At 43.7% G+C, this 13,346-nt stretch overlaps 1 long non-coding RNA gene across 1 annotated transcript; it reads left to right on the forward strand.

The window, feature by feature from the left end:
- Positions 1 to 7: 7 nt before the first annotated feature.
- Positions 8 to 12,817, forward strand: LOC134296415 (uncharacterized). Its single transcript, XR_010003146.1, has 2 exons — positions 8 to 1,512; positions 10,624 to 12,817. It is a non-coding gene; the product is annotated as an uncharacterized LOC134296415 (long non-coding RNA).
- Positions 12,818 to 13,346: the final 529 nt, after the last annotated feature.

Raw genomic sequence — 13,346 nt, forward strand, 5'->3', positions numbered from 1 at the left:
CTGACAGAACTCTTCAAAGAAGGGAGGGGCACACGCACTCGTTCAGCTCCACTCTGGAGGTACATTTCTACACGTTGTGGAAATAATGCAATTTAGCACCACTTTATTTGCTATGGAATCAGGGAGCGGTAGTTTGGTGTGGCACCAGTACTTTGGCAGAGAAGATCTTGTGACACTACACCACCCAGGATTGCATAGCACTGAGCCATAATGGCTCAAGTAATAACAAACTGCATTAACTGCTTTCTACAGTTAACCATATTTTTTGTGTGTGTCAGGAGCGACTTGCAAAACTGCAAGTCGCTTCTGGTGTGAAAGAATTGGCTGTCTGCAAGGAGGTTGCCCAGGGGATGCCCGGATGTTTTGATGTTTTTACCATCCTTGTGGAAGGCTTCTCTCATGTCCCTGCATGGAGCTGGAGCTGGAGCTGATAGAGGGAACTCATCCACACTCTCCCCAGCAACCTTCAGGTCAGCAACCTAGCCTTCAAGTCATCAGTCCTGCCAGCACAAGGTTTAACCCACTGCGTAACCAGTGGCTCTGTGATAACCAGTGATAACATCTGTGTGCATTCAGAAGAAGACCTACAAGCCACTCTAAACACCTTTGCAAAAGCATATGAGAAGCACGGCCTCTCATTGAACATCGAGAAAACCAAAGTGCTCTTCCAGCAGTAATTGGCCAATCCCTCTACAAGGCCAGAAATACAGCTTAACAGTGTAACATTAGAAAATGTTGACCATTTCCACTACCTTAGCAACCAACTTTCTACAAAAGTCAACATAGACAACAAAATACAACACCGCCTGAACTCTGCACGTGCAGCATTCTTCTGAATGAAGCAGAGAGTGAGGATCAGGACATCTGTAGGGATACCAAGGTGCTTATTTATAAAGCAATTGTCCTCCCAACCCTGTTATATGCCTGAGAAAAGTGGACTGTCAACAGATGTCACACACGACTCCTGAAACAATTTCATCAGCGTTGTCACTGAAAAATCCTGCAAATCTCTTGGGAAGACAGGTGGACAAATGTCAGCATGTGGACAGCAAAGCATTGAAGCGATGCTCCTTTGCCATCAACTCCACTGGACTGGCCACATTGTCTGAATCACCGTCTCCCAAAGCAGTTGCTATACTCCCAACTCAAGAACTGAAAATGTGGACAGGAAAAGAAATTTAAGGATGGGCTTAAAGCTAACCTCAAAAACTGTGGCATAGACACTGAGGACTGGGAAACCCTGGCCTTTGAGCATTCTAACTGGAGGTCAGCTGTGATCCGCAGTGCTGCAAAATTAAAAAAACAAAAACAAATGGAGGGCAAAAAGGAGAAACATGCCAAGAGGAAGGTGCATCAAGCCAACCCTGACCCTGGCCTTCCGTCTGGAAACAGATGTCCTCACGGTGGAAGAATACGCTAGTCAAGAATAGGGCTCCACAGCCACCTACACATCCACCACCAAGACACTACACTTGGAGGGCCATCATACTCAGACAATGAGGGATCGCCTGAGTAAGTAAGCATTTTGCAGTGTTCAGATGTACCCTTAGGACTCTTAGGGCCCTTCCAAACAGGCCCTATGTCCCAGGATCTGATCCCAGGTTTTCTGCTTTAAACTGTATTATATGAGTATGCGCTGCCAGATACTCTGAGATAAACAAGAATCGTGGAATAAGATCCTGGAATATAGGCTGTGTCTGGAAGGGCCCTAGGTTATCTGAGTCCACATAGCCATATAACCCAGAATATCAAGACAGACAATCCACAATATCTGCTTTGAACTGGGTTATCTGAATGCACACTGCCATATAATCCAGTTCAATGTGGATTGCATACAGCTGTGTGGACAGGGCCTCATATAATCCAGTTTAATGCAGAAAATCTGGGATAAGATCCTGTGATTTTAGGGCCAGTCTAGAAGGACCCATCTATATATATAAAAGAGTGATGGCATCACGGCAGCGGACAAAACAACAAAAGTAAACACCCCACAACCTCGAAAATTGACATCACAACCCCATATCCATGCCTCTAGGTTGATACAACAAAAAGAAAAGAAAAACAAAGTCCTAATTAGAGGGAGAGGAATAATTGTTTTTATCCAATTGCTGCCAGTTAGAAGGCTAAGCTCTGCTCACTTGGTCTCCTAGCAACCCACTCAGCCCAGGGGACCCTTTACCTTAACTACCACCAGTTCCTCAATACTTTATTTCCCATAACACCATACTTCGCCACAGCAACGCGTGGCTGGGCACAGCTAGTAGAATAATAGAATAATAGAGTTGGAAGACACCACATGGGCCATCAAGTCCAACCCCCTTCTATTTGCGGTCTTAATATTGTCTTAATTCCTTTGCCTGCGGTCTGGTTACTGCACTGCTAGAAATTTGGCGTCTGAAGGAAAAATCCAGGGGTGGCAGAACGAGTATTGTGGGTCAATGCCCTGATTTTGCCCTTCTCAGATGTATCCCTGCTAATAGCACTGTATAGTTTGAGTTATATGGTAGTGTAGATGGAAAGGAAGAAGTAGGAAGCAAAAGCAGGCATGTTTTCTGTGATCCTGGAAACTAAAGGGCCTTTCACACAGCCATATAACCCAGAATATCAAGGCAGATAATCCACAATATCTGCTTTGACTGGATTGTCCGAGGACTCTTCTACCCATTTGTATAAAATCTACATTGAACTGGATTATATGGCAGTTTGGACTCATAATCCTGTTCAAAGCAGATATTGTGGGTTAGCTGCCTTGATGTTCTGGGTTATATGGCTGTGTGGAAGGGCCCTGAGTCCACACTGCCATATAACCCAGTTCAATGTGGATTTTATACAGCTGTGTGGAAGGGGCCTAGGACTTGGAGCAATGAGTTCAAATGACAGGAAAAGAGATTCCACCTGAACACTAGGGGGCTTCCACACAGCCATATAACCAAGAATATCAAGGCAGGAAATCCCACAATATCTGCTTTGAACTGGGTTATCTGAGTCCACACTGCCATATATTCCAGTTCAGAGCAGAAAATGTGGGATTTTATTCAGCTGTGTGGAAGGGGCCTAGGAAGAACTTCTTGACCCTGAGAGATGTTCAACAATAGAATTCTCTGCCTCGGAGTGTGGTGGAAGATCCTTCTTTAACATAAAGACATTATGTCTAGTCGTGTCCGACTGGGGGTTGGTGCTCATCGCCATTTCTAAGCTGAAGAGCCGGCATTGTCCGTAGACACCTCCAAGGTCATGTGGCTGGCATGATTGCATTGAGTGCTGTTACCTTCCCATCAGAGTGGTACCTATTGATCTACTCACAGTGGCATATTTTCAAACTACTAGGTTGGCAGAAGCTGGAAATTAACTCCGGGAGCTCACCCTGCTCCCTGGATTTAAATTGGTGACCTTTTGGTCAGCAAATTCAACAGCCCAGTGGTTTAACCCGCTATGCCAGTGGGGGCCTTCTTTAGAGGCCTTTAAATAGAGGCTGGGTTTGCTTGGGTTCTGTTTGACTGTGTTTTCCTGCATGGCAAAATGGGGTTGGACTAGATGGTCCATGTGGTCTCTTCCAACTCCATAATTTTATGACCGTAGAGAAGGGCTTTACTGAAGTAGCTCTGATTCTATGCCACAATTCATGATGCCCTTTTCATGGGTTATTATTGGGATGAATGTGTCATGTTATTGCTGCAAATGTCACTTCCCCTTTCCACATTGTTGGCTGTCACTTGTAGGAGGCATGGGAATGTTTACTATGATCACATCATACATCTATCACAAGGGGCCACCTGATGCCCCATCTTCACTGCCATATAATGCACTTTGAGAATGCAGTTGAACTGCACTGTATGAGTCTACACTGCCATATAATCCAGTTTATTGTAGTTAAATTGCATCCTGAAATGGTATTATATGGTAGTGTAGATGGGCTGGAGAGTTGTATGTTGTGCAACCCTGTAACACTCAATTTGGATCTATCTAAAGCAAACCACACCAAACTACACAAAAATACATTTCCCTACTGTTCCATTATGCTTAATGTTGCATTTCCATTCCCCTCTTTTACTGCTCTGATAAAGGCTGGGCCTATAGTGCCAAATAATATAGTTTGAATTGCATTATATGGGTCTGCACTGACTATACAGTGCAGTTCAAACTGCATTATTTGACAGTGTAGAACCTGCCTTAGCAACTCTAATATTCTGTGTGAACAATATATTTTTTAAATGAAATGTTTGGAAAAGTTTTAGTTGTCAAAGTTGATATCTCCATCATTCTAAACTTTTCAAAACTTTTGAAATAACACACAAACCTACCAGACTTCATGTGCATACATTCTCTGCCATGGCTCCATGCGATGGAATCCTGGGATTTATCGTTGGTGAAACATTGTTTGGCAGGAGTTGTAAAACTACAACTCCTGGATTCCATAGCATTGAGCAATGACAGTTAAAGTGTTAAATTACATTATTCCACACTGGCCCCATCTACACTGCCCTATAATGCAGTTTCATTATATTCATAAAGCAGTTTAACTGGATTGAATTATATTATATGAATCTACACTGCCATGTATAATGCAGTTCAATGCAGTTAAACTGCACTATGAAACCGTTATAGGGCAACTAGCTGTGCCCGGCCACACGTTGCTGTGGCTGATGGGAATCATTTGTTGACCAGGTGGAATAGCAGTGAATAGCCTTGCAGCCTTAAAGTCTGGGTGTTTTCTCCTTATGTGAATCCTTGTTTGGTGAGGTGGAATACAATGGAATAGGTTTGCTGCTTGGAAGTCTGGGTACTTGCGTTGTAGGGAAATGGTTTTTAGCCCATTTGAATTGTACTGAATAGCCTCGCTGTTTCAAAGACTGACTGCTTTCTACATAGGGGCATCCTGTCTTGGGCAGGCTGAATGAGACAGAGTAGCCTCATGGCTTGAAACCCTGAGGGTGTACTATGAAGGGGAAATGTTGCTTGGTTAGATAGAACAGCACTGAATAGCCTTGCTGTTTGGAAGCCTGGTTGCTTCCTGGCTGGGGGAATCCTTTGTTGGGAGGTGTTAGCTGGCCCTGGTTGTTTCCTTTCTGGAATTCCCATTTTCAGAGTGTTGTTCTTTATTGAATGTCCTGATTTTAGAGATTCTATTGTTCTGTATTATTACACCACAGTAATTGTAGATATGATACTTGTTGCCTGAGAGTACAGGCAAGCGGCCCCTCTTTTCAATCCTGGGAAGAGAGACAGAGGCCCAGGCAGCTGAGCTTGGAAGGCAGGGCCTGCCTTCGCCTCTGGAGGCCTCCATCTAAAATAAACAAAAGAAATAAACATTGCGGCCTGGCGGCCTCCCTCCTGGCGGGAGACAGAGGTGGCTCTTGGGGGGGGGGGAAGGTTCGCGCTCCGGCTCTCTCATGGCTGGGGCTGCCCTGAGGCCTGCGGGGCACGGAGGAGACTGCGGTGGTCTTTGTGGGGGGGCGCCTTTCTGGAAGCTCCCCCCCCTGCCTTCGCCTCTGCAGGCCTCAACATCCAAAAAAAAGAAAAAGAAAAGAAAAGAAAAGAAACCTTGGGGCCTCGCGGCCTCCCTCCGGCTTGTGGGAGGCTGAGGTGGCTCTTGGGGGGGGGGGGGCGGCCTCCCTCTGGCCTGTGGCGCATGGAGGAGGCCGCAGTGGCTCTTCGCAGGGGGGGGGAATTGTTCCACGCCTGCTCGGGCCCCTGACAATTTTGACTCCGCGGCCCCGCCGCGTGGAGGCCCCTCCTCCTCCGACCACCATGGGGCCTTCCAGCCAGGCTGAGGGCTGGGGTTTTAAGGCCCCGTGGGGTTTTTTGACGGGATTTTTTGTTGTATCAACCTAGAGGCGTGGATTATGGGCTGTGTTGTCAAATTTCGAGGTTGGGGGTCCTTTAGTTTAGTTGTTTTGCTCGGTGCCGCGATTCCATCACTCTTCTATATATATAAAAGAGTGATGGCATCATGGCAATTCACAAAACAACAAAATACAGGCCCCCCAACCTCAAAATTTGACAACACAACCCATCATCCACGCCTCAAGGTTGATACAACAAAAAGAAAAGAAAAATAAAGTCCTAATTAGAGGGAGAGCAATAATTTTTTTATCCAATTGCTGCCAGTTTAGAGGGCTAATCTCTGCCCACTTGGTTGCCTAGCAACCAGCCAAGGGACAGCCAGGTTTCAGTTAGGGGACAGGCAGACTTAGGCTTCACTTAGACTTCTTCCACAGATTATCTAATTTGCACTGGATTATATGGCAGTGTAGACTCAAGGCCCTTCCACACAGCTATATAACCCATTTATAATCTTATATTATCTGCTTTGCACTGGATTATCTTGACTCCACACTGCCATATAATCCACTTCAGTGGGCATTTTATACATCTGTGAAGAAGGGGCCTCATATCATCCAGTTCTAAGCAGATAATATAAGATTATCAATATAGAGTAGAGTCTCACTTATCCAACGTAAACAGGCCGGCAGGATAAGTGAATATGTTGGATAATAAGAAGGGATTCAGGAAAAGCCAATTAAACATCAAATTAGGTAATCGTTATACAAATTAAGCACCAAAACATATTATACAACAAATTTGACAGAAAAAGTAGTTCCATGCGCAGTAATGCTATGTAGTATTTACAGTAGAGTCTCACTTATCCAACACTCGCTTATCCAACGTTCTGGATTATCCAACGCATTTTTGTAGTCAAAGCTTTCAATATATCGTGATATTTTGGTGCTAAATTCATAAATACAATAATTACTACATAGCATTACTGTGTATTGAACTACTTTTTCTTCCAAATTTGTTGTCTAACATGATGTTTTGGTCCTTAATTTGTGAAATCATAACTTAATTTGATGTTTAATAGGCTTATCCTTAATCCCTCCTTATTATCCAACATATTCGCTTATCCAACATTCTGCCGGCCCATTTATGTTGGATAAGTGAGACTCTACTGTACTGTATTTACAAATTTACCACTAAAATATCACAATGAATTTAAAACACTGACTACAAAAACATTGAATTATGAAAAGGCAGACTGCGTTGTATAAGCGAATGTTGGATAAGTGAGATTCTTCTTTAATATGAAATAATTACTGGGATAGAATAATGCAGAACAATATAATCTCTAAAACCAGGACAGTAAATAAACAGGGGAATTCCACACAGGAAACAATCGGGGCCAGCTAACACCTCCCAACAAAGTATTCCCATCATCAAAGTCTGGCAAATCCTCTGTTTTCTCAGGGCCACAGACAGTAGAAGCACATAAAATATCGCAAACAACACCACTCTGAAAACAAGGGAATTCCAAACAGGAAACAATCAGGGCCAGCTAACACCTCCCAACAAAAAATTCACTCAGGGAGGAAACAGCCAGGCTTTAAAGCTGCAAGGCCATTACATCCTAATCATTTTTCCTAATTGCAGCATTCATACTTGCCTCCAACAAACAAAAAAACAACCAATCAGAAATATTGTATATTCACAACCTTTAGGAAATAATATCCCCTGATGGCGCAGCGTGTTAAAGCGCTGAGCTGCTGAACTTCTGGACTGAAAGGCCACAGGTTTGAATTGGGGGAGCGGAGAGAGCCCCCACTGTTAGCTCCAGCTTCTGCCAACCCAGAAGTTCAAAAACATGCAAATGTGAGTGCATCAATTGGTACTGCTCCAGCGGGAAGGTAACGCCGCTCCATGCAGTCATCCCACATGACCTTGGAGGAGTCTACGGACAACGCCGGCTCTTCGGCTTAGAAATGGAGATGAGCACCAACCCCCAGAGTCAGACATGACTGGACTTAATGTCAGGGGAAATCCTTTACCCTTTACCTTAACTACCACCAATTCCTCAATACTTTATTTCCCAGACCACCAGACTTCGCCACAGCAGCGCGTGGCCGGGCACAGCTAGTTTATATATATAGATGTAGATGGGGCTTGGCCTTAGAAAACCCCATGAAATTCATGGGGTCGCCCAAGTCAACAGACAACTTGAGGGCACACAGACACGCACAATTGGTTATTGAAGGCGCACAGACACACACAATTGGGTGATCTTGCCCAAGTCACACACTCTCAGCTTCAGAAGAAAACAACAGCAGATCCCCTCTGAACAAATCTTGCCAAGAAAACCCCTGAAGGTTACTATAAATTGAAAAGGGCTTGAAGGCAGACAGACAACAATAAAGCAATGCTGCATCAAAGAACCAGCAGAGGGCAATGCAGTCTTATTTATACACTGGCAAGCAGAAGAGCTTATTGGAAGTTATCTTTCTTTTTCCCTAGGAGCCCCGGTGGCAAAGTGCGTTAAAGCACTGAGTTGGAGACCGAAAGGTACCAGGTTCAAACCCCGGGAGCACCAACCCCCAGAGTCAGACATGAAACTTTACCTTTTACCTTAAGTAGAAAAAGAAACTGAACAGTACAAATATCTGGATTTTGTATTGTCAAAAATGCCAGCCACAGATCCAGGTGAAGCATCAGGAGAAAATGCTGCCAGAACATGGCCATACAGCCTAGAAACCAAACACAACAATGGATTTTTCCATTGGATAATGCTCTTCTTGCATACATGAAGTCGCCTAGTTTTATACACATCATACCCTTAGGTTGAGAGATAGTGACAAGTCCAAGGCAATCAAAATCAAGAGCTGTATTGGGAGAAGGAAAAAAAACCCAAGCAAAACAAAAAGTCACCATGAGATCCGAAATTTAGGAATGCGTAAAATATCTGTTGGATCACTAAATGTTAGAAGTTGAAGGAAGGAGGGGTTAATTGGGATTAGAAAAGGACAGGGGAAATGGTTCTGGAGTAAAAGCACATTTTTGTTCATTGTCTCTGTAGGCCAGGGGTCCTCAAACTTTTTAAGTGAAGGGCCGATTCACAGTCCCTCAGAGTGTTGGGGGGCCAGACTATGATGAAATACTCCAAAATTAGGATTGTTTTTGTGTGCCTTCCAAGTCATTTCAGACGTAGGTCAACCCTAAGTCTAAAGTTTAGGACAGAGGCCAGGTCAATGACCTTGGAGGTCCATGGGCCTTAGTTTGGGGACCCCTGATCTAGACGATCTCATAAGACCATAGGTAAGCAAAGAGACCTCCAAAGACCATCTAGATGATCTCATCAGACCATCAGAAGCCCATAGATAAGGAAAGGAACCTCAAAGACCACCTAGATGGTTTCATAAGACCATAGGTAAGGAAAGAAGCCTCCAAAGGCCATCTAGACAATCTCATAAAACCATAGGTAAGGAAAGGGACCTCCAAAAGCCATCTAGATGGTCTCATAAGGCCGTAGCTAAGCAAAGAGACCTTCAAAGACTATCTAGACAATCTCATAAGACCATAGGTAAGCAAAGAGACCTCCAAAAACCAGCTAGACTTAGGTCAACCCTAAGTCTAAAGTTTAAGACAGGGGCCAGGTCAATGACCTCGGCGGGCCGCATCCGGCCCCCGGGCCTTAGTTTGGAGACCCCTGCTGTAGGCAGATTGGTTTGCCATATGGAAATTGCAGATGCAGAGAAGAAGGAAGTTTAGATCTGCAACTTCTCTCTTCTTTGCAGACAAAAGCAGTCAGTGTTGTCAAAGGCTTCCATGGCCGGATTCACTGGGTTACTGTGAGTTTTCCGGGCTGTATGTCCATGTTCCAGAAGCATTCTCTCCTGATGTTTTGCCCACATCTATGGCAGGCATCCTCAGAGGCTGTGTAAGGGATATCATATTACCACTCCATTATATATAATGGGATTTTTTAATCCATAGAACCAAGCCTTGTAAGCAAATGCAGTTTGTGTTCTGTTTTAGAAGAGGAGAAACTGCAACCAGACACTAGATACTCAAAAGAATAGTCCAAACATACTGGATCTGGATACCAGCAGATATCAAGATTTCTTATCCTAAGGCACTGCCATATAATGTAGTTTGCATTATATAGCAGTGTAGATGGGTCCTAAAGCAGCATCCCAAAAGATCTTGTTGGTGTTAACTGTCTACCCTTCAAAGAGAACTTTTTCAATGCTGACACCTCTTTGAAGAATTAAGAAAATCTCATTATAAATATAATTAAAGGATGTAATACGAACTAATCACAAGCAATAGTGATAAGTTATAATATCAATGGTAATAGTGGTAATAATACTGCATTTTCAAAAAATTAAGTGTTTTGTTCCCACACTTTTTTTGGTTCGTATTGGGGCATTCTTGTTTCCAGCTGACTGGAAACAAGAACTTGGTGACACAACACCTTCTTACTTAATAATTCCAAACAAACACTCATGTGACTTCCTTTCTTTCCATCCTCTGCCTTTTTGACCTAAGATACTACCTAATTTACATGTGGTGTTTTTTCTCACAGGAAGATATTTGTTAAGGTCAATGGAAGAATCAGTGGATTTAGCAAATGATCCTGTTGATGCCCTTCTCTTGGTATCAGATGGTTTTGACTTATTAATGCCATTGTTTTTAAGCCTGCTCCATATTATTCCAGGCAAAAAAATTTCCATCTAGGCAACCCTTGAATATCTATCTATATTTTTGTTGGTCTTCTAATGCTTTAAAATGGCATTTTCAAATAGGACTGTTCATGTATACAACCAATCTTCCATTACTGTCTTTTCAATTAAGTCAATTCCTAGAGGCTGTCGCGCAAGCTACCTACCAGGCCTAAACGAAGAATCGCTAAATCAGCTACAGGAATATCTCAGACTATTTCAAGAGAATCCATACAGCGATGAGACTATAGCAGCAGGCTAAAAACTATCTACAGCCTTAGCTAATGCTAAGAAAGGCCGATGGATAGAGCTGCTTGAGAATCTTGATATGTCCAAGAGTAGCCGAAAAGCCTGGCAATTGCTGAGACGCCTGGATAGTGACCCTCTGGTCAACTATGGACACGCAAACGTGACACCAGACCAGATAGCTCACCAGCTAATTCAGAATGGGAAAACCAACCGCAGCAGAGTAAAGATGAAAATCAACAGGCTGCCATAACTTGAAACCTACCAGTTGTCTTCTCCTCTAAACCTGAAAGAACTCAGAGAAGCCATCAAGCGATGTAAGACTAGTAAGGCATCTGGCCTAGATGACTTAATGATGGAGCAAATCAAACACTTGGGGCCCAAAGCTGAAAACTGGCTTTTGAAATTCTACAATCAATGCTTGGCACACAAACAGATTCCCAGACCAAGGAGAAAACTAAGATCATTGCCATTTTAAAACCTGGTAAAGATGCCTCCAATTCCAGGAACTATCAACCAATCTCCCTCTTATGTCATCTATATAAAGTCTATGAGAGGATGCTATTAAATCAATTAGGACCTGTCATTGAACCTAAGCTTATTGCACAACAAGCAGGTTTCAGACCAGGGAAAAACTGTACAGGTCAAATTCTCCATCTAACTGAGCATATAGAGGAAGGCTATGAGAAAGGCTGCATAACAAGAACAGTTTTGACGGACATTACGGCAGCCTATGACACGGTGCAACATAGAAAAATGCTGCATAAAGTTTACGATATCACCCGGGACTTTGACTTTACAAAAACTGTCCAGACCCTCTTAGAAAACCGCAGCTTCTATGTGGAGTTTCAGGGCCGGAAAAGTAGATGGAGGAGACAAAAGAATGGTTTGGCCCAAGGCAGTGTTCTTGCACAGACCTTATTTAACATCTTCACAAACGATCAGCCACAACCACCACTCACAAAGAGCTTTAAATATGCTGATGACCTGGGCCTAACAACACAAGTGAAAGATTTTGAAACAGTTGAAATCCAACTCACTAATTCCTTGAAAGATCTCTCCAGCTACTACAAAGAGAACCACCTGAAGCCTAACCCTGTCAAGTCACAAGTGTGTGCTTTCCACCTACGTAACCGTGAAGCCAACAGGAAACTGAAAGTTACCTGGGAAGGCCAAGAGCTCGAACACTGTTTCCATCCTAAATACCTTGGTGTCACCTTAAATCGAACACTATGAACACCAAGCACGAAGTAGCTGCATGCAACAACATCCTGCGGAAACTTACTGGCAGCGCATGGGGTGCAGACCCACAAGTAATAAGAACATCAGCCCTGGCCTTGTCTTTCTCAACTGCTGAGTACACCTGTCCTGTTTGGCACAAGTCTGCCCATACGAAGCAGGTGGACATAGCACTGAACAAAACATGCAGAATAATCACAGGATGCCTTAAACCTACACCTGTTGATAAACTCTACAAGTTAGCTGGCATTGCCTCTCCTGACATGCGACAGGAAGTTGCTGCTAACGGTGAGAGAAATAAGATTGAACATTGTGAAAGCCACCCATTGCATGACTATCAGCCCCCCCCCCCCCCCCAGTAGACTCAAATCAAGGAAAAGCTTCATGAGAACCACCACTCCTCTTGATGTTCCTCCAGCAACAGCAAGGGCAGCTAAACCAGGCAATCCCAACTGGATGGCCCCCCATGAGGGTCTTCCTTCAGGGGCAAACCAAGAATGGGCAACTTGGAAGTCCCTGAACAGACTGAGAAGCAGAGTGGGCAGATCAAAAGACAACTTGGCAAGGTGGTACTACCTGGAGGAATCCTCCACCTTGTGTGACTGTGGAGCTGAACAAACAACTCTGCATATGTATGCTTGCCCACAATGCCCTGCCTCATGCACGGAGGAGGAGTTGTTTAAAGCCACAGACAATGCAGTCGCTGTTGCCCACTTTTGGTCTATTTAACTGCCTGTGATTTCCTTTATTTTATCACTTTTAAACTTATTTATTATGCAATGCTTTTGACCCGAAATAAATAAATAAATAAATAAATAAAGTCACATCTGACAAAGATTTAACTATAGAGTGGCATTGGGTAATCAAGAGATCCTAAGGCCACATCTGTACTGCCGTATAATCCAATGAAACTGCATTATGTGGTCAGTGTAGACTCATAGAATGCAGTTTAATTGCAGTGAACTGCATTTTGATGCTGGAACTAGCCTGCCAAATAATGTAGTTTCAGAATGATGTGCTACTGAACTGCATTGAACTGGATTATATGGCAGTGTAGACTTATATAATCCAGTTCAATACAGTTAAACAGTGTGTTGTCGAAGGCTTTCATGGCCGGTATCACAGGATTGTTGTATGTTTTCCGGGCTGTATGGCCATGTTCTAGAAGTATTCTCTCCTGACGTTTCGCCCACATCTATGGCAGGCATCCTCAGAGGTTGTGAGGATACCTTACAACTCTGAGGATGCCTGCCATAGATGTGGGCAAAACGTCAGGAGAGAATACTTCTAGAACATGGCCATACATCCTGGAAAACATACAACCCAGTTAAACAGCGTTCTGAAACTGTATTATTTGGCAGTGTTGATCCT

This window comes from Anolis carolinensis, chromosome 2 (genome assembly GCF_035594765.1).
Source record: "Anolis carolinensis isolate JA03-04 chromosome 2, rAnoCar3.1.pri, whole genome shotgun sequence".
Classification (NCBI taxonomy): Eukaryota; Metazoa; Chordata; class Lepidosauria; order Squamata; family Dactyloidae; genus Anolis; species Anolis carolinensis.